Raw genomic sequence first — 18,715 nt, 5'->3', positions numbered from 1 at the left:
CACATTTCTTAGTGTGAAATTGATGCAACAAGGTGAGTGTGAGGTGGTGAAAGTGAATCAAAGCGGGAGCTCTATTAATGGTATAATCCCTTTGTAAACCACTTCTTGTTTTGAAGTACTAAATCCACTGAGTGGCTGCTTCCCATGGATGTAGCTCACATTGGGTGAACCACGTATATCGTGTGTACTCTCTCTCTCTCTCTACTCTATAATCTTTTGTGTGTGAAATCTATCTCTGTCCATTAAGTAATCTACTCAAATATCTATTTAGCTACGTCTATTTCCTAACAACTGGTATCAGAGCAAGGTTTGATTGTATCTAAATTATCTGAAGGAAAGGATTCCTTGAATTGAGTGGGAGTTATGGCAGAGGAAGGGAAGCTCAAGATTGAGAAGTTCAACGACAAAAAATACCAATATTCGAAGATGCAGATTGAAGACTATCTCTACAAGAAGGACCTCTATTTTCCACTAGGCAGTCTTGCAAAGAAGCCCGCAACGATGGAAAATGAAGCATGGATTGTCCTTAATTGAAAGGCACTGGGAAAAATCCGATTAATCTTGGCGTCAACGGTGGCCTTCAACGTTTCAGAGATGAAGACCACGGAGGACTTGATGAAGTCACTTGATGACTTCTACGAGAAACCATTGGCATCCAATAAGGTTATTTCCCATGAAGTGCTTGTTCAATCGAAAGATGACAGAGAATGGTTCAGTTGCAGAACACCTACATGACTTTAACACAAACATAAGTCAACTTTGATCGATAAAATCAAATCATCTCTACCAGATAGTGGAGACAGCCTTGGGATGGGTGTGAGTAATCCTATCTCTGGCACAAATACTCTAAAGTTTGATGATTTTGTCGGTGTTCTCCTAAGGGAGGAAATGCGAAGGAGAAGCACATGAGAATCATCAAGTACTGAACTATCAGTGGAAACAAGAGGAAGGCCTCCGGAGAGGTTCAGAAACCAAAGGGGTCGTGATCGCTCAAAGTGGAGCAAGTCACGCACAAAGTCAGTTCTTGAATGTTGGAACTGCGACAAGAAGGGCCACGTCAAGAAGGATTGCTGGTCCAAGAAGAAGAAGGAGACAGAGTCTCAAGAAAATAAGCCAGATGCTCTAATTCTCTCATTAGACAATGTGTCTAATTCCTGGATAGTAGATTCCAGGGCTTCATTCCATGCGAGACCAACACGCAACATTTCCAAGATTACACCAACGGTAGTTTTGGGTATGTATACTTGGGAGATGATGAAGCTTGTGAGATTGCCGGCAAAGGTACAGTTTCTGTCAAATCTGCTAACAAAAATGAATGGAAGCTTAAAGATGTTAGGCATGCTCCTTCTCTTTGCAAAAATTTGATCTCTACAGGAAAATTGGACAATGAAGGTCACAACATTCGGAAACAAACGGTGGAAGATCTCAAAGGGAAGCTTGGTGGTTTCCAAGGGAGAAAAGGTCGGTACACTTTGCTTGTGTATTGTTAGCATGCAACATTCAGCTTGTGCAACAACTACAAAAGTTGACAATGTGGTGTGGAACTATCGGCCTGGGCATATGAGTGCCAAAGGAATGCAAATCGTTCAAACAAAGAAGCTTCTACCAGGTTTGAAGAAGTGGACTTAGATTTCTATGAAGATTGTGTTTATGGTAACAAAAGAGGGTAAAATTTCAAAAATCAAGAAATGAAAGAAAAAATAAAAAACTTGAGCTGGTTCATTCTGATGTTTGGGGTCCTGCAAGTACACCATCACTTGATGGCTCATTGTATTATGTAACATTCATAGACAATGCGACTAGAAAAACATGGGTTTATGTCATGAAGAATAAGTCTGATGTGTTTTCCATATTGCAAAGGTGGAAAGCCTTTGTGGAGAATGAAATAGGTACCAAGGTTAAATGCCTCAGATCCGACAATGGAAGTGAATATTGCAGCCAAGCTTTTGTGCTAGCAATGGGATTCGGAGGCAAAGGACAACCCCAAGGACACGTCAACAAAATGGGATTTCAGAAAGGATGAACATGACAATCATGGAGCGAGCACGAAGCATGCGGCTACATGCAGGCCTACCGCTTGAGCTTTGGGCGGAAGCTGTAAGTACGTCTATGTACTTAATCAACTAGTCACCCTCAACGGAATTGGATGGGGGAGTTACAGAAGAGGCATGGATAGGTAAACCGGTGAATTATTCATTTCTCAAAGTGTTTGGGTGTGAGGCTTTCATGCACATAGATAGAAGCCTAAGATCAAAGCTAGATGCAAAGTCCAAAAAGTGTTTCTTCCTTGGCTATGAAGAAGGTGACTTTGGGTATCACCTATGGAATCCTGAAAATGGTAAAATCTCAAGGAGTAGGGATGTAATTTTTAATGAACAAAATATGTACAAAGATTACTTGGAAAGAAAACAAATGAAAGAAACAGGTGATGAGTACATGGAGCTTGAGGACGGTGAAGACTCAAGGACTACAAACGGTGACAATATGCAACAACGTCAACCAAATGAGGAGCCTCAACCTATTCCCCGAAGCAAGTAGACCTCTCGAATGGTTTGTTCCTTCCTTCAACCATCTCTTGATCTCAGATTCTGGAGAGCCGGAATCATACGAAGAAGATATGCAACATGAATCCAAAGAAGAATGGACGAAGAGCATGCAAGTGGAGATGGACTCACTACATCGCAACCAAACATGGGAGTTGGTTGAGTTGCCTAAAGGTAAGAGGGCACTTCAAAACAAATGGGTGTACAAGCTGAAGGAAGAAGAAGGTGGGAAGAAAAGGTACAAGTCTAGGCTTGTGGTAAAAGGGTTTTCTCAAAACAAAGGTATTGACTTCAATGAAATATTTTTCTCCTGTTGTAAAAATGAACTCAATTATGCTTATCTTAAGCCTTGTGGCTGCTCATGATCTAAATCTCGAGCAAATGGATGTAAATACGGCATTCCCTCATGGTGACTTAGAGGAGGAAATCTACATGCTTCAACCAAAGGGGTATGAAGTAAAAGGTAAGGAGAAAATGGTTTGCAGATTAAAGAAGAGCTTGTATGGTTTAAAGCAAGCATCAAGACAATGATAATTGAAGTTTGATCGAAGGATGTTGGATCATGGATCTACAAGATGCAACTTGGATCATTGCGTCTACACGAAGAATTTGGGAGATGGGAAATTCATCATCCTAATGTTGTATGTTGATGACATGTTGATTGCAAGTGCTAACATGCAAGACATCAAAGACCTAAAAGAGGAGCTATCTAAATCTTTTTCAATGAAAGATTTAGGTGCTGAAAATATCAAGGGACAGGGCAAAGAAGACAATAAAGCTATCTCAAGAGGATTACATCAAGAAGGTACTAGAAAGGTTTGCAATGCAAAATGCAAAACCAATTTCTACACCTTTGGCTGGTCACTTTATACTAACGAAGGATATGTGTCCAAAGACACAAGAGGAGATAGCATATATGTCTAAAGTTCCATATGCTGCAGCGGTAGGTTCTCTAATGTATGCTATGGTCTGGACAAGGCTAGACATTGCACATGCAGTGGGAGTTGTGAGTAGGTTCATGGACAACCCAGGTAAAGAGCATTGGAAAGCTGTGAAGTGGATACTTAGATATCTAAAAGGGACAAAAACAAATGCTTTGTACTTTGGAGGAAATGATATTTTTCTTCAAGGTTATGCTGATGAAGATATGGCAGGTGACAAAGATACTTGAAGGAGCACTACGGATTTGTCTTCACGGTTGGAGGCATAGCAGTAAGCTAGGCTTCAAAGTTGCAAAAAGTGGTCTCACTTTCTACCACGGAAGCAGAGTATGTAGCAATGACGGGGGCAAGCAGAGAAATTATGTGGCTTCACAGATTCTTAGAAGATCTTGGATTCAAACAAGACAATTGTCTCTTGTACATTGATAGCCAAATTGCTATCCATCTTGCAAAGAACTCGGCCTTTCATTCAAGGACAAAGCACATTGAGGTGAGATATCACTTCATACGCACTCTTTTGGAAGAGGGACAACTAAAGCTAGGAAAGGTGCATACAAGTGAAAATCCTGTAGACATGTTTACAAAGGTGGTCAACAAGGAGAAGTTGAGCTTTTGCTCGTCTTCAATCGGGATTCAAGGATAAGAAGCCAGGATGGCAAGCAGTCACATGTTTGGTTTGGAGATCAGTCTCCAAGTGGAATATTGTTAAGTATGGAGCCTGATTTACCCCTTGTAATTTTTTGTGGTAAAAACGTACATCTATAAGGCCCCCATTATGAGGAGAAGCCATCGTGCATGAAAAAATAACTCGCCGGAAAGCAAAATTTTCACGTCCAATCTCGAGCAAAGCCTCGGGAATATTCCTTTTCTCTGGAATATTATGGTCGGACGGTGGCTAAAAAGTGGTCGAAAAATGACCGATTGGTTGATCAGTTGGCCAGTGGCCAGTAGTCAATGGCCGATGGCCGGTGGTTGGAAGTCAATGGCCGATATCCGGTGGCCGAATCCAAAAGCGGACTTGTCTTCTCAAGGCGCCACACATGGGCGGATTGGAGGGTCTGATTTGGACTTATCTACACAAGGGCGGCTACACATGGTTGCCTCTCATGAGAGAGGGCAGCCCTTTTGGCCTATAAAAGGAGGGAATTTCTACACATAGTTCATAGTGTGAAGTTGATGCAACAAGGTGAGTGTGAGGTGGTGAGAGTGAAGCAAGGAGGGAGCTCTATTAAGGGTATAATCCCTTTGTAAACTACTTCTTGTTTTGAAGTACTAAAGCCATTGAGTGGCTACTTTCCTGTGGACGTATCCCACATTGGGTGAACCACGTATATCGTTTGTACTCTCTCTCTCTATTTCTCTACTCTATAATCTCTTGTGTGTGAAATCTATCTCTCTCCATTAAGTAATCTACTCATATATCTATTTAGCTATGTCTATTTCCTAACACTTGATTGTTGTGGCCTTGTTGGAGCATCTAGAGGTAGGTACTGTATTCATCATTTTGTTTTTGATATTCACCACCTCCCTTGACACTCAATGTCCTATGATGTTTGCTTTCATATTAAGCATTATTTATATTAGTTTACATAAAGATTAAGGCTTAAAAACAACTAAAAATGTTACTTACCACTTTGTCCTTCCAGATCTCATTTGTGCCAGAACCCCAACTGCGAGCTTGTTGTCATGCCCTTGCTTGACTCTGCTGAGGATGGTCCACTCCATTGTCCCTCTCTTGGATAAAACTCCCACTTTGCATCATGCATATTGGCACCCCTTTTTTTGAGATTGGGGTGTTGGCGTTGTTGTTTAGCGGCCATGCAAATGGGGAACCGTTTATTACAAAGTAAGGTTTTGATAAAACCTTCCATCCACTACGTGGTCAAAGACTAGCCCTGAGGATTAGAAAATTGCAGCCGCATTGTATCAACAATATACTACAGGTACTAAGGATCTTGTTGATCCCAGTCAATGAAACAATTAGTGTAGGTAGAGTGGATCAATCTCTTCAAGTGATTGTGGAAGCGCTTGCCATTGTTTGTGCTAAGGTCAGGGACATCGTCTCAATGACACCTATAGTATAGGCCATCATCATCGGCATCTGGAACATCCACATCAAAATTGTACCCCGAATTTGGCAAGTTAGTGGACAATCCTCCTCCAAAGAAAGCGTCAAAACAAGAGCCTTCCCCGGATCCTCGTCTTTGCTGACTGTCAGCGGACTCTCATTGGCCCCAGAGCGACGCAAACTACGTCGTTCACTTTTCCCTAAAGAAGATTGATAACCACAAGGTCTAGGATAACTTGATGGTTGAAGCAGGGAGGGTTGATGTGAGGGAATCATAGAAGAGGGTGCTCAGTGAAGGAAATGTAGTAGCGGGGATGGAGGGATAGGGTGAAGGAAATGTAGTGGGGGGTGCTGAGGAAAAGGGCAAAGAAAGGTAGTGGGGGCATGCAAGGGCATGGACAAGGGTGAGGGGGAAATCCCATACTAGGATAGCTGATGCGGCATATATGAAGAGAAGATCCCTTGCAGAGCTCGCTCATACTCTTTCTACATGCACAAGAATGAGACTATTTGGGGATCCATAGGGACCACATGAGGAGGAGGATGAGGAGGAGGGAGTGGTCATAGGGACCGGAGCCCCCATAAGGATTCCCAAAAGAGGAACCCACGGTTGTCCTAAAAGAGCGAAAGAAGTCTTTTTCTTATGCAGCCATGTCACAATTGAAAAGGGGAGAGAAAATAAATCAAATACAACCTAAATAGACATGCCAAAACCCCTCTAATAGAGGGACCAAACTCATGCCGTTTGCTAGGGGTTTTGCCCCTCTAATAGAGGGGCCAAATGGCATGCCGTTTGCTAGGGGTTTTGGAAATTGAAGGCGGGAGGCAAAATACGGCCAAAAAAACATGAGCATGGGGGACAACCCATGGGCCCACATGAGCCTTTACCTCGACCAATTAGGGCAATAAACATAGGGTGTTGGACTAGGGTAAAATGGACTTGTTGTTTAGCCCCTCTATTAGAGGGGTTTTGGAATGTCAATTTGCATACAATAGGCTTCTCAAACGGGCTGTCCATTGCATGCAAATAGGCATGCCAAAAACCCTCTAATTTTTAGCCCCTCTATTAGAGGGTTTTGGGCTACCGGTTTGGCCCCTCTATTAGAGATATTTTGGCATGCCTCTTTGCATGCAATGGGATGCCCAAACGGGTTGCCCATTGCATGCAAATAGGCATGCCAAGACCCCTCTAATAGAGGGGTTTTGGAACATTGAATGGGGGAGGCAAAAGAAAACTTATCATGGGGGACAATCCATAGGCTCACATGAGCCTTTACCTCGACTGGTCTTGGGCTACTGGTTTCGCCCCTCTATTAGAGAGGTTTTGGGCATGCCTATTTGTACGCAATGGGATGCCCAAACGGGTTGCCCATTGCATGCAAATACGCATGTAAAAACTGCTTTAGGTCATGCTTGGAAAGCTTCCAAGGTTGCATTGATTGGCTTAAAAATTCGGGCTACCAAATTTGATTCTCCAGATTCACTCTCAATTTCTATCACTCTTGGAATAGTTTTTTGGCTTTTTCCTCAATTTCTTCCTTTTGTTTTTGTTTTCTCATCTCATATCTTTGACGTCTTCTTTTCTTGGTCTTTTGCCAGGAATTTTTAGTATTATATGATTCATCAGAGAAGTTATGTTTCTTTTTCTTAGCTTGGGCTCTAGTGATCACCTTGACTGGAATAACACGTTCATGCTTTCTGAAGAGCTACTAGGTATCACTTGGACTACATTCACCACTACTTTTCCTTTGTTTAATTGATTTTTTGGACAATCTTCAGGGAAGTGTCCTCCCTTTTTACAACATTGTGTACAAAAAAATTCATCTGGCTTAATATTCTTGTCAAGTTCTGGACATTCATTTTTCCAATGATCATCTGCACCACAATTATGGTAGTTTTTAATCATGGGTTTTGCAATTGGACATCTAATACCTTGATTAGCTACAAAGTACGTGTAATCTCCTAGTGTAGCATAAGTCATAGGCTCTTTCATCGAAGGTGGATGTAAATTGTACCACTCTCTTTCTACCATTATTGTAGATAGACTAGGCTCAACATAAGGTGTAACAGGCACTAGTGATTGTTCATCTATGACTCCTTTTGAATGCATGTACTTTACATGCAGTGCATTATGTCCGAGGAATGGAGGTTATTGATCCAACACTAGTTGTGGTCTTTCCATACCCATCAGTGGTCTTTGTGTTGGGGCCATTTTAGACTGATATCTGTACAGGGGTTTTCCTTGTGGTCTCATAGGCAAATATTGAACATTTTTATCATATTTTGGTCAGTAACAACACTCATTGATCTCATGATTTTTCCATTTACCCTCAATAGCATGCCATTTTTGTGGCCTAATTGGTTTTCCCTGTTGAATATCCCTTGCCCAGGTCCTCTCCTAGAAGCTTTCTGCATATTATTCATCATTTCATTCATCCTTTTGAGCGTGTATTCTAGGGCTATAAGTGGTGTTTTAGCAACTGTTCCCACTTTTGTGGGTTTTGTGGATGTTGTTTTCTCACTCTGAGTATCCTTAGGGACATCTCCTTCATTGAAAACACAATTGTCTCCCAAGTCAATAGCATTTGATACACACTCTTCAAGGGTTGTATGCTTCTTGCTATACAGTATAGCATGAAGTTTCATGTTGAGAAATCCTTCTAGAAACAATGACAGTAACCTTTATTTTGTTGGTATTTCTAATTCTCGGGATCTTATAATGTATTACTTCATCCTAGCTGCACAATCCCTAACAGTCTCACCTTGTTTCTATTTGAAGCTATAGATTTGAGCTACCGTGTTATGTTTGAGCCCAATTTTGGAACATGTAGCTACAAATCCCTGAGCTAATGTATTTTAAATCAATGATTTCCCTTGGTTGAATATTTTGGAACCATGTCAAAGTTTTTCCTTCTAAAGTCATTCCAATCCCTCAAATTGAGTGTGGAAATCAAATATGTGTTCTGCTTTGTTTGAAGCTAGCTAAGTGGTCATATGGATCCCCCGATCCACTGTATTTTTTGACCCATTTTTAAAAATCATTTGGTTTGACATGCTTGTTAAACTCAATCCCAACTCTTTAGGAAGTTGGTCTTGTCTCGATTTCTTCAGAACAATTTGTTGGAAATAGTGAATCCATGCACTAACTCTAATGTCACACGGTTTCTTTGTGATGAGGTAGGTTCGGGTTTTCTAACATTGCTCCCAAAAGATTTCTCGCGAAGTTTCTCTCTTGGAATAGGATCAGGTACTTGCCCCAATATCCAATCTCGTATAGAGTAACCTTGATATTTGGTATGTTCTACCTCTTCAAGACTCATCATAACAAAGTTATGATTGTTATAACAATCCCTAAATAGGTAAGATGGTAGATCTGTTGAACCCTTGTCCTTGATCTTAAAGATATAGGTTATCTTCATGGGTGTTAACCACCGTAGTTTGGCATGAGAGGTCCATAAAAGATCCTTGACATTCCTATCCTCCCAACAGTTTTTTAACATTGCTCCCAAAAGATTTCTCGCGAAGTTTCTCTCTTGGAATAGGATCAGGTACTTGCCCCAATATCCAATCTCGTATAGAGTAACCTTGATATTTGGTATGTTCTACCTCTTCAAGACTCATCATAACAAAGTTATGATTGTTATAACAATCCCTAAATAGGTAAGATGGTAGATCTGTTGAACCCTTGTCCTTGATCTTAAAGATATAGGTTATCTTCATGGGTGTTAACCACCGTAGTTTGGCATGAGAGGTCCATAAAAGATCCTTGACATTCCTATCCTCCCAACAATAGACTCCAATCCTAGGATTATCAGTGCTAAGTTGTTCCAAAGGTTTCAGCTCAACTTGATCGTATCCCTCAAATTCTAAAGTTGGTGGACCTTCTTTTGCTCTTATATCCAGAATTATTGTATTCACTTCTAGCCCTCATTTTGTCTATCACATCAGGATTTTATTTTTTTACATAGTGAGTTCTGTTTTTATCCATATATATTTTTCCTTGTTTGTTTGCTCTTATTTCCTCTTCAAATTCTATGTCATGGTCATCAATGCAAATGTCATACTCTTCATTAGGATCCAAGTAAACTTGAGGTCCATGGACGTTAGTCTTATAAAACATGATTATTGTTGTTTCGTTTCCCCAACTGAGTCGAATAGGAAGACATTTCAGTTGTTGAACCGAAATAAGTGTCTGGGAATTTTTCAAAGATAGTGCCCAATTGATCACCTTGATTCACACTCTCTTCAGTGGATACCCTACTAGCGGTCTCTCCAAGTATGCCAAGGTTTTCTAGTGTACGACCAAATTTAGGGTTCATATAGACTTGTTAAGCCCTCGATAGAGTACGTACTAATGAATTGGATTGTATTTGTTTTTCCACTATCAAGCTCCCAATTCTTTGCCTGCAACCTGGTTCCTGTGTCAGTTTTAACCAAGTTAGTTGTTTTCTCTCAAAGTTGGATGAAAACGTGTGATTGGTCAATGCATATCACTTCAATCTGAGATAAGTGAGTCAGAAAATGAGATTTCTAGATTCTACCCTTGCAAAGAGCTAAAGGACTAATCTGCAACCTCAAAACTAAGTAATCATGTACTAATTTGGATCTGATGGAACCCAAACTTGACCAGTGACCTTGTATTATTTTGCTCTAACATTGTACAAGCTCAAAAGTCCAAAATCTTATATCTGGGGCTCAAAAGTAAATAATTGTGATTATTTAATTTTCTCAGTATTTACATTTTTAGGCTTGTTTTGCCATATAGACACCTTGTTGTAGTCTTTGGACAAGTCATTGAGTTTGAACAAGATATACCAAATGTAAATAATTGTGATTATTTACTTTTGGCTTTGAATGAATAATTTTTTCAATACTCAATCTTTTTGTAACATGCTTTAAGCCTCTGAGTCAAGTCAAAACTTAATTTGGCCTTAATTCTCAAGAAAATGTAAATAACTTGAGTTTTTGCCAACTCTTGAAAATTTACCTCAAATGAATTATTATGCTTACCCACTGGTTCATACAACTTTTATGAGAATAATCTCCAGCCGATTTCAATGGTTGACGGTCTTTTGATGTTGTTTCAAGCCGTAGACAAGAAATTTTGTAACTTCACGTAAACTCATAGATGATTCTTTTTGGAGTGAGCAATGATTTGAGATCCCACCTCAGATTCTACTTACCCTACTCCTAGGTTCTATTGCAATTGGGTTGTGGAAAGTGTCCACAAACACTTGTTTTCTTGTTTTTTATGGTTTCTTGAGCATTGATCTTAAGACTTGTCTTGTCCATCAATCATTCTCAAAATCCCAACCTAATCCTATAATCCTACAAGGTACTTAGTAAGTACAATTTACTCCCAAGCTACCTCGACATAGCAAAAGACTACACTCTTAGTTATGTGGTTTTAAAGAGAAAGTTTAACTCTAGGTGATCCTAGAGGAAGTTAAAGAACAACTACACTAGACGCTCTTGTTTTCCCTAGAGTAGGTCTACTCGTCCCTGATAGCGGTGCAAAATATGGATGGGTTTTCTAACCTCACTCTTATTGCAGACATAGTGAGGCTAGCTATTGGAGCTTAAAGACCTTAGGGTTAGCATCATTAAAGACCTCCAAAGGTTAGTGTTAAAATTCCTTTGACCTTAGGTAATCTAGGGATGTGCTTGAGGTGGAAACTCGGCCTAAGCTTGCGGTGCTTGTTGACTAAGGTGCTTGAGGTGCTTAATGACTAAGGTGCTAAGGTGCTCCATGACTAAGGTGCTTGAGGGGGGTAAGGTGTTCCACAAAGTCAACACGGTCCCTACTCAAGAAGGGGCGACCCCTCATTGTAAGGGCTAGAGAGAGAACACACACCCTCACACAAAACAATCTTGGTACAAAGAAAGAAAATAGGACACTTGTCAAGTTCCTCTTCATGTTGCCCTCAAGGTGTGCCTAAAGCCTATTGGTTAGCCTCCCAAGGGGTCCAATGGTAATTTAGTTTATTTAATCAATTGTTTTTGCATTTATCAAGTCCTCTCTCTCAAAGAGGAAAGGGGACACTTTTCCCAGGGCCACCCTTGTTGCTTGATATGCACTAAGCCTATGATTCGCCAAACTTGAATAGGTCCAATCAAGTGCTAGAGAGTGCTAGAAGAGGGGATTGACCAAAGCAAGAAGCGGGCTATCTTGGGGGGTAAACTCTCCCACACACATGCGTGCACACAAACACACACACACACACACACTCATTGTATGGAGTGCAAAGTGCAAGAGCTCCATCTCCTTCTCCAAGCTAGTAGAGAAGCTGAGATCCTACACCAACACTCTTGGCTATGGAATGCAAATCCAACCAAGAGCCGCTTCAATGCTTAAGCTTGTCATCCTCTCCATCTTCATTACTATGCTATTATGTATGCTATCAAGAAGAGTAATGATAAGTGAGGAACTATTTCTTTCTCCTATGAATGTTTCTTCTTACTCTTATTCCCCGCTAGCTCTCTCAACCTTCAAAGGTGATTGAGGCCTTGGGACTGAGGTTGAGATAGTTACTACTTTTTACAAAGTCTTTGGTATGCTCGTGATGCATGAAGCTTTCCAACTTCATTGCATAACCTAGGTCACAAGGAACACAAAGATTTTATTAAACCATGTCTCTCTTGACGGGAGAATCTATAATACAAAAGCCTATTGGAGGGGGGACCGGCTCCACATAAATCTGGTCCTCAACTGTTGTCAAGTTCTCTAAACTCTCTCTCTTGCAAAAGTAATTTTCATGACAAGTTAATTAAGTACTATGATTATGTTGCTACCATTAATTAAGTTCACCCTCTATGTTCTCAAAGTAGTCTCACAAAAATTCTCTTTTTAATTCTCCTAATTCCACTATTCTCAAAGTTCATAGGCCATTTCCATTACAGCAAAGCCATTGGGCAATCTGACAATGTGGCTATGCACAATGTCCTTTGATTGTCTTTGCAGATAAAGGGACACCACAGCTTTGAACAATCCACCTCCCATCCAAACCTTTATTTTAACCCTATTTTGATATACTTAAAGTCTATCATGTAATGTATAAAAAGCCCAAAAACTCATAAATCATATTTTGTGAATGCAATATTGATAGAATGCAATATGAGATGCTACTCATAACAAAGCTCAATGTTTGTAAGAAGGTTGCTTGGTTTTTTCTTTGCTCGAAAATGTTCCCTTGCCATTTGGTAAGACTTGAGTGCACTCACCTCATGAGGAGCCCTACTAGACTTGAAGAGTAATTTCTACTCGAGTTGTTCTCCATGCGTGTCATTCTTGCCAATCTTGTTTTTGCACTCTACTCAAGCTACTCTATAAGAATTATCCCTTCTCCTCCTTCCTTTCATTAGTTGCACGATGAAGCCTTGCCTCAGGTTTACCAAGTCACATGACCTCAAAAAACACGATGCCACAACTTTCACTTGAATATCAAACCCCTCCACCTAATGAGCTAGCAAAGCGAACTAGACTGTTGCATAGTCCATAAAAACTAGAGGTAATGGGGGTGCTTGGCAACCTCAAGCCATTTGCATCGAGCTAAAAGGTGTCAACAAAGTCATCAAAAGGTATGCATGTGTCTAGTTTGCAATCTATCTTCAATTTCTACAAGGGCTACAAGGTTGCACTTTCAATAAGCTTTGGTTTCTAGAGCTTGCAACATTTGAGTACCCACACCTATCTAAATTTTTCTACTGACCCAAGGAACTACATAAAGAGATCATGAAAGAAGATATCCTCGATGAGGGGTGGCTAAGTGTCTTCAAATGCTTTCACAAGAAAAACACGGAGCTGTTTCTTCACCATGTTAGGGATGAGCTTGTCAATAAGTGTAGGCTTCTATACAAGAAGGTATATCAAGAAGCCCCATCCAATGGTGACTTTTGAGAAAACTTTTCACAAGGATTTGTGTATGAGAGGTGCAAACAACATCATGTGATCCAAGAGAACATCAAATTGCGTGGGCAAAGTTTGGTGGAAATATCCTTGAAAATTGCAAAACGTAAAAAAAGGAGTTGGAGAGAAAGATCAACAAGTTTCATGATGATTATGGCTTCATCAATAGAGAACCCTCTATCTATGACATCACCTTATCATCAATACCAACAATGTTGGCAAGCAAGATGCATAGCCACACGAGGTAGTAGAGAATCCAATGTACATTCAACTAGGCATGGAAGAGGGAAGCAATGCCAAGGGGAATGAGCTGCAAAAGTTGTTGCCCGAGATGAAATTGTGCAAATGGATGAAAAGAGAGACCTATAGCTCATAAATGAAGGTTTTTTCTCTACATATAGTGTCTTCTACAATGAATTGGAGCTTCTAAACAAGGATTTGGAGGTTCTCAAGAACTCATTGAATTCTGATCTATGAGAGGTTGACTGCAAGGATGTAGAGGCCAAAGAAATCACCAAAATGCTATCTATAGCAGATTCTTACACTAATCTGGCATGGCTTAAAGAAGATTTGAACTCCTTGCAAGTGAGCTTTGAATTCTGATCTATGAGAGGTTGACTGCAAGGATGTAGAGGCCAAAGAAATCACCAAAATGCTATCTATAGCAGATTCTTACACTAATCTGGCATGGCTTAAAGAAGATTTGAACTCCTTGCAAGTGAGCTTGTTGCTCAAAGTGTAAGAAAAGTGTTTGTACTACTCTCAAATTACTGAGGAGCTACGTGAACTATGCATAAGTGGTTATCATGCTAAATAAAGTGCATAGGAAGCTCTTGAAAAGTGCACATGGAGCACTAGGAAGTGCTTGAAACATGCTCAAAGGTGCTTAAAAATTTATCAGGCATAGCTTCATAGTGCTTAAAAATAGTGTAGGAAAAGCTTCATAGTGCGTTACATGGTGCTTAGTAACTATGAAGAAGTGGTTCATAACGCTAAATGGAGTTAAGAAAGTGCCTAAAAGTGCCTAGAGACAGTTCAAAAGTGCTTGTTAGAAGCTGGACACACCCTATGAGAAATGACGGCTCAGTAGATTATCATTATTTTTGTAATTATTCATTTATTAAGAAAACCCAACATTTCACCTTGTAAATATTGGGGCTTACAGAAGTTTCCAGATTGTGTCCCAGTTTTGACATTTAGATTGAGTAGATGGTTGATTTGGAACTTTAGGGTTTGAGAATTGTAAGGTATTTATACCACTTTTTGACCTTAATGAAGGAAACTTTTGTCATTTTAAAAAAGTTGGAAGTCTGTGAGTGAGCGTACTGTGTACGAGAGAGAGTGTGAGCTTCATCTTGATGCTACGTGTGCACGGATGGTCGAAATCGAGTGTGGAGAAGTGCAGCGTATTGCCCCCGATGAGAGCTATGTACCGATACCTACATTGCGCACGTACAGGCCGGTTTTGCGAGCTCTATCTACGAGCTTCATCTGGTGATTCGGTGAGCATACGTTGTACGATTTTTCATTTCAGCATATCCACACGCTCACATTGAGTAGAGATACACATTAGGCACTTTAGATTTTGGAAACGAAGACCTGTAAATTTTGGCCAGACATCCTACGTGATTTTGCACCGTATTTTTAGGTTGGGGTTTTGGTTCATAGACCTTAGGGAGAGCGACCTATTGGTGTTAGTAGTGTCTCCTTCAAGTTCTGTGGTGTTTCGAGATTGTTTGATGGGTGTTCAGCTCTAGAAAGCGTTGTAGGAAGTTTCCTCTTATACACTCCTGAAGGCTATGACTTAGACATTCGGTAGAGACCTTTGTAGGAATTAGTTAGGAGTCGGTCGAGTGTAGGTTGACACCCTATGCTTGCTTCCACATGCCTGCGGGTCGAGAGCTTCGTCCTTAGCTGACAAATCTTGTTAGGTGAGTTTTCGTTGTGCTGACGTCCGTCGTGGCGTATCCGTCCAACATTGGCGCCGCTGCCAGGGACGAAAACCTTAGGTAGGTGACCGAGACTAGTCCTTGAGGATAGGGACTTTTGGCTTGCCAAGAGTCTCGTTTTACATTTAGAATAGGACCAGAGTGTGGAGTACTCTCTAGGTCTTAGAGGGAGTCTAGGAAGTGTGTGTCTAGCCTAGATCCTTCGACTTAGGTAGATTTAGGTAGACTGAGATAGTTCTAAATATTAGTTGAGTTCTGGAGTAGGAGTTGGAGTGGTAGAAGCAGTGAGAGGAGAGCTTGAGAGTCCGGAGAGGCCAAGAAGCAACCAAAACACCATTATCACCATTTCACATGATGAGTAGTGTTAAAGAATATGTCCATTGTGCTATGGGCGGCTGGACACTGACTATACTACGTTGTAAATATACTTTGGATAATAGTTCAAAGAGATGAAGAAGAGAAGAGCAGCTCGTTGAATGGCTGTTGCAGGGTAACGATTGTGTGTGTCTGTCTCGATGTGTGTTGGTGTGTGTGTGTGTAGTCTTCTTTCCTACCTTCTCCATCACTTGCGCACTCTACAAAGTGGTATCATTGTTAAAGAATATGATGTTAAAGAATATGTCCATTGTGCTATGGGCAGCTGGACACTGACTATACTAGTTGTAAATATACTTTGGATAATAGTTCAAAGAGATGAAGAAGAGAAGAGCAGCTCGTTGAATGGCTGTTGCAGGGTAACGATTGTGTGTGTGTGTCTCGATGTGTGTTGGTGTGTGTGTGTGTGTAGTCTTCTTTCCTACCTTCTCCATCACCTGCGCACTCTACAAAGTGGTAGCAGAGCTCAGTTTGAGGAGCTACAGTCAATACACAGGTTTCCGCAGCTCTGGAAAACAACAAAAAAGAGAGGTTTTTTGGTCATAACTCCCTCACCCGAACTCGAAATACAGTGATCCAGGAGTCTATCATTATGTTTTTGGGCGTTTCGAACGCATTGGCATACTCAGATTTGCCAAAATCTGCAATTTTTTGCAGCAAACAGCCAGCTCACACAAGCATAGGAAATGTTCAGTTTTGCACTCGGAAGTAGATTTACAGGTTACAGGTGAAGAATTCAGCATTTACACAGGTTTTGGAGAGCGACATAGAGCTTTTATATCATGATATTGTGTTATCAAAGATTATGTTTGGTTGTTGTGGGTCCGTTATGGACAACCGTCTATGTAAGAAAGGTTGTGGGAAGAAGTTGAAGCGGTTATATTGTCAGATTGAGTACTTTGTGGTTATGTATGGATATGCGGTCAATGTATTTTGGAAAACTGCAGCCTTTGTGAGGGTCGAGTGAGGTTTTTTGAAGCCTTGCCTTGGGAGATTTTATACCTTGGCAAGGTGGATTAGGTACTGGAGCGAACCCCCGACTAGCCCCGCGAAAGACCTCATATGTCGTTTACGACTATGGGAAGAAGGTGGATGTATAGATATGTGGTACAGGACAGCGTATGGATTGCATTTGCATACAGGTCCATGTGGACATTGTTTTAGAGTATTTATGCATAGTACTGAGTAAGTCTGTGGCAAAGTGAGTCAGTGGATTTTCCCTTGGCAGTGAGAGATTTTCTGTCAGTGTTTATGAGCACTTTGGTTGAGATTGTCACTTGAGATATTGTCCAAATACAACTGAAACTCTGCCAAAATTTTGTCAAAATCCTTTGGAAGAAATTGAGAGAGTGAAGATGGCAGAAAGTTCAACTCAAGTCACACAGATTATTGGAGCGAAGCTGACCAGAGAGAACTACAGCATATGGTCTTACAGGATGGAGAACTTTATCATGGGCAAAGGTTTATGGGATTATATTACAGGTGAACAAGAGTGTCCCGAGGTTGGTTTGGAACCAAATAGAGAGAATGTTGAAGCACATAAAACATGGCAAGCAGGAGTAGAAGCTTACAAGAAGTGGATCGAGAATTCAAGGAAAGTGATGCATTGGATTTTACTATGCATTAGTGACTTCTTTATACCACATGTGAAGAAGGCTCAATCTCCAAAGGAAGCATGGGAGATACTAGCAAGAATGAATAGCTCCAATACAGAACCACGAAAAGTTCACTTGAAGCAAAGGTTACATTGTGTATGGCGAGGAAATAGATCCATATCAGATTATGTGACAGAGATAAAGCAAATACAGGAAGATCTTGCGAGCATTAATGTTGAAGTTCCAGATGATGACTTAGTTTCAGTGGCATTGAATGGTTTGGGACCGGAATACAAGTCATTGGATACATCTATATCTGTTCGAGGACACATGCCTGATTTTGAAGAGTTAGTAAACCTTTGTTTGCAAGAAGAGGTGAAGTTAGGCATGTCAGGTCCTTCTACATCAAATAACAATTCCAGAGATCAGGTTTTTTACTCTAGAGGTCGTGGAAACAATAGAGGTGGAAGAGGAAACTATGGTCGTGGAAACAATGTTGGAAGAGGTCAATGGCAAAACCAACAAAGTCAAAGTTACGACGATTATAGCCAAAGAGGCAGGGGGAGAGCCCGAACTCGTGGACGTGGAGGTGGACGATTTGTACATCCTCAAAGATATGGATATTGTAACAGATGTGGCATTTATGGTCACTTTGAAAGAGAGTGTTACACAAGGCTAAATCAAAATCGTGATCGTGGTGAAAGAGGCCGAGGTTATGGCAGACATGGAGGAAACTTTGCTGGATACAATCCTCATGATCAAAATATATATAACAATAGATCGAGTGGACATTTATTTCCTATGGAGCATGTTGTTGGAAGCATGGTGGAGCCACATCATACAGATGATTGGTATTTAGATAGTGGTGCCACAAATCATATGACATATCGTGGTGAATGGTTTGACAGAAAAGAGAAGTTAGAAGAGGATGATTTTGTCACTACAGGTGATGATACTATGCATCGGATTACACATGTTGGTTCAGTTCCATTGCTAGAAAAAGACGGGACATACAACACATTGGGAGATGTTCTATATGTGCCTTCAATCACAAAAAATTTAGCATCAGTTGGACAAATGACACATCAAGGGTTTCAAGTCCGTTTTAATCGTTATGGCTGCTTCATAGAGGAGTTTCACAACGGCAGACCAGGCAAGACATTGGCACGTGGAAGAAAGAAAGGTCGCTTGTTCTCATTGGAAGCTGGAGATCCATGTTTACACAGTGGTATGTATGCAAACAAATCAGCCACTCAAGATGATTGGGCAGAGTTATGGCATAAGAGGATTGGTCATGTCAATTTTAGAAGATTAAAGCATATGCAATCAAGTCAAATT

The sequence above is a fragment of the Adiantum capillus-veneris genome, chromosome 20, assembly GCF_014529385.1.
Source record: "Adiantum capillus-veneris isolate H3 chromosome 20, ASM1452938v2, whole genome shotgun sequence".
Taxonomy (NCBI): Eukaryota; Viridiplantae; Streptophyta; class Polypodiopsida; order Polypodiales; family Pteridaceae; genus Adiantum; species Adiantum capillus-veneris.
This window is presented reverse-complemented; position numbering follows the sequence as displayed.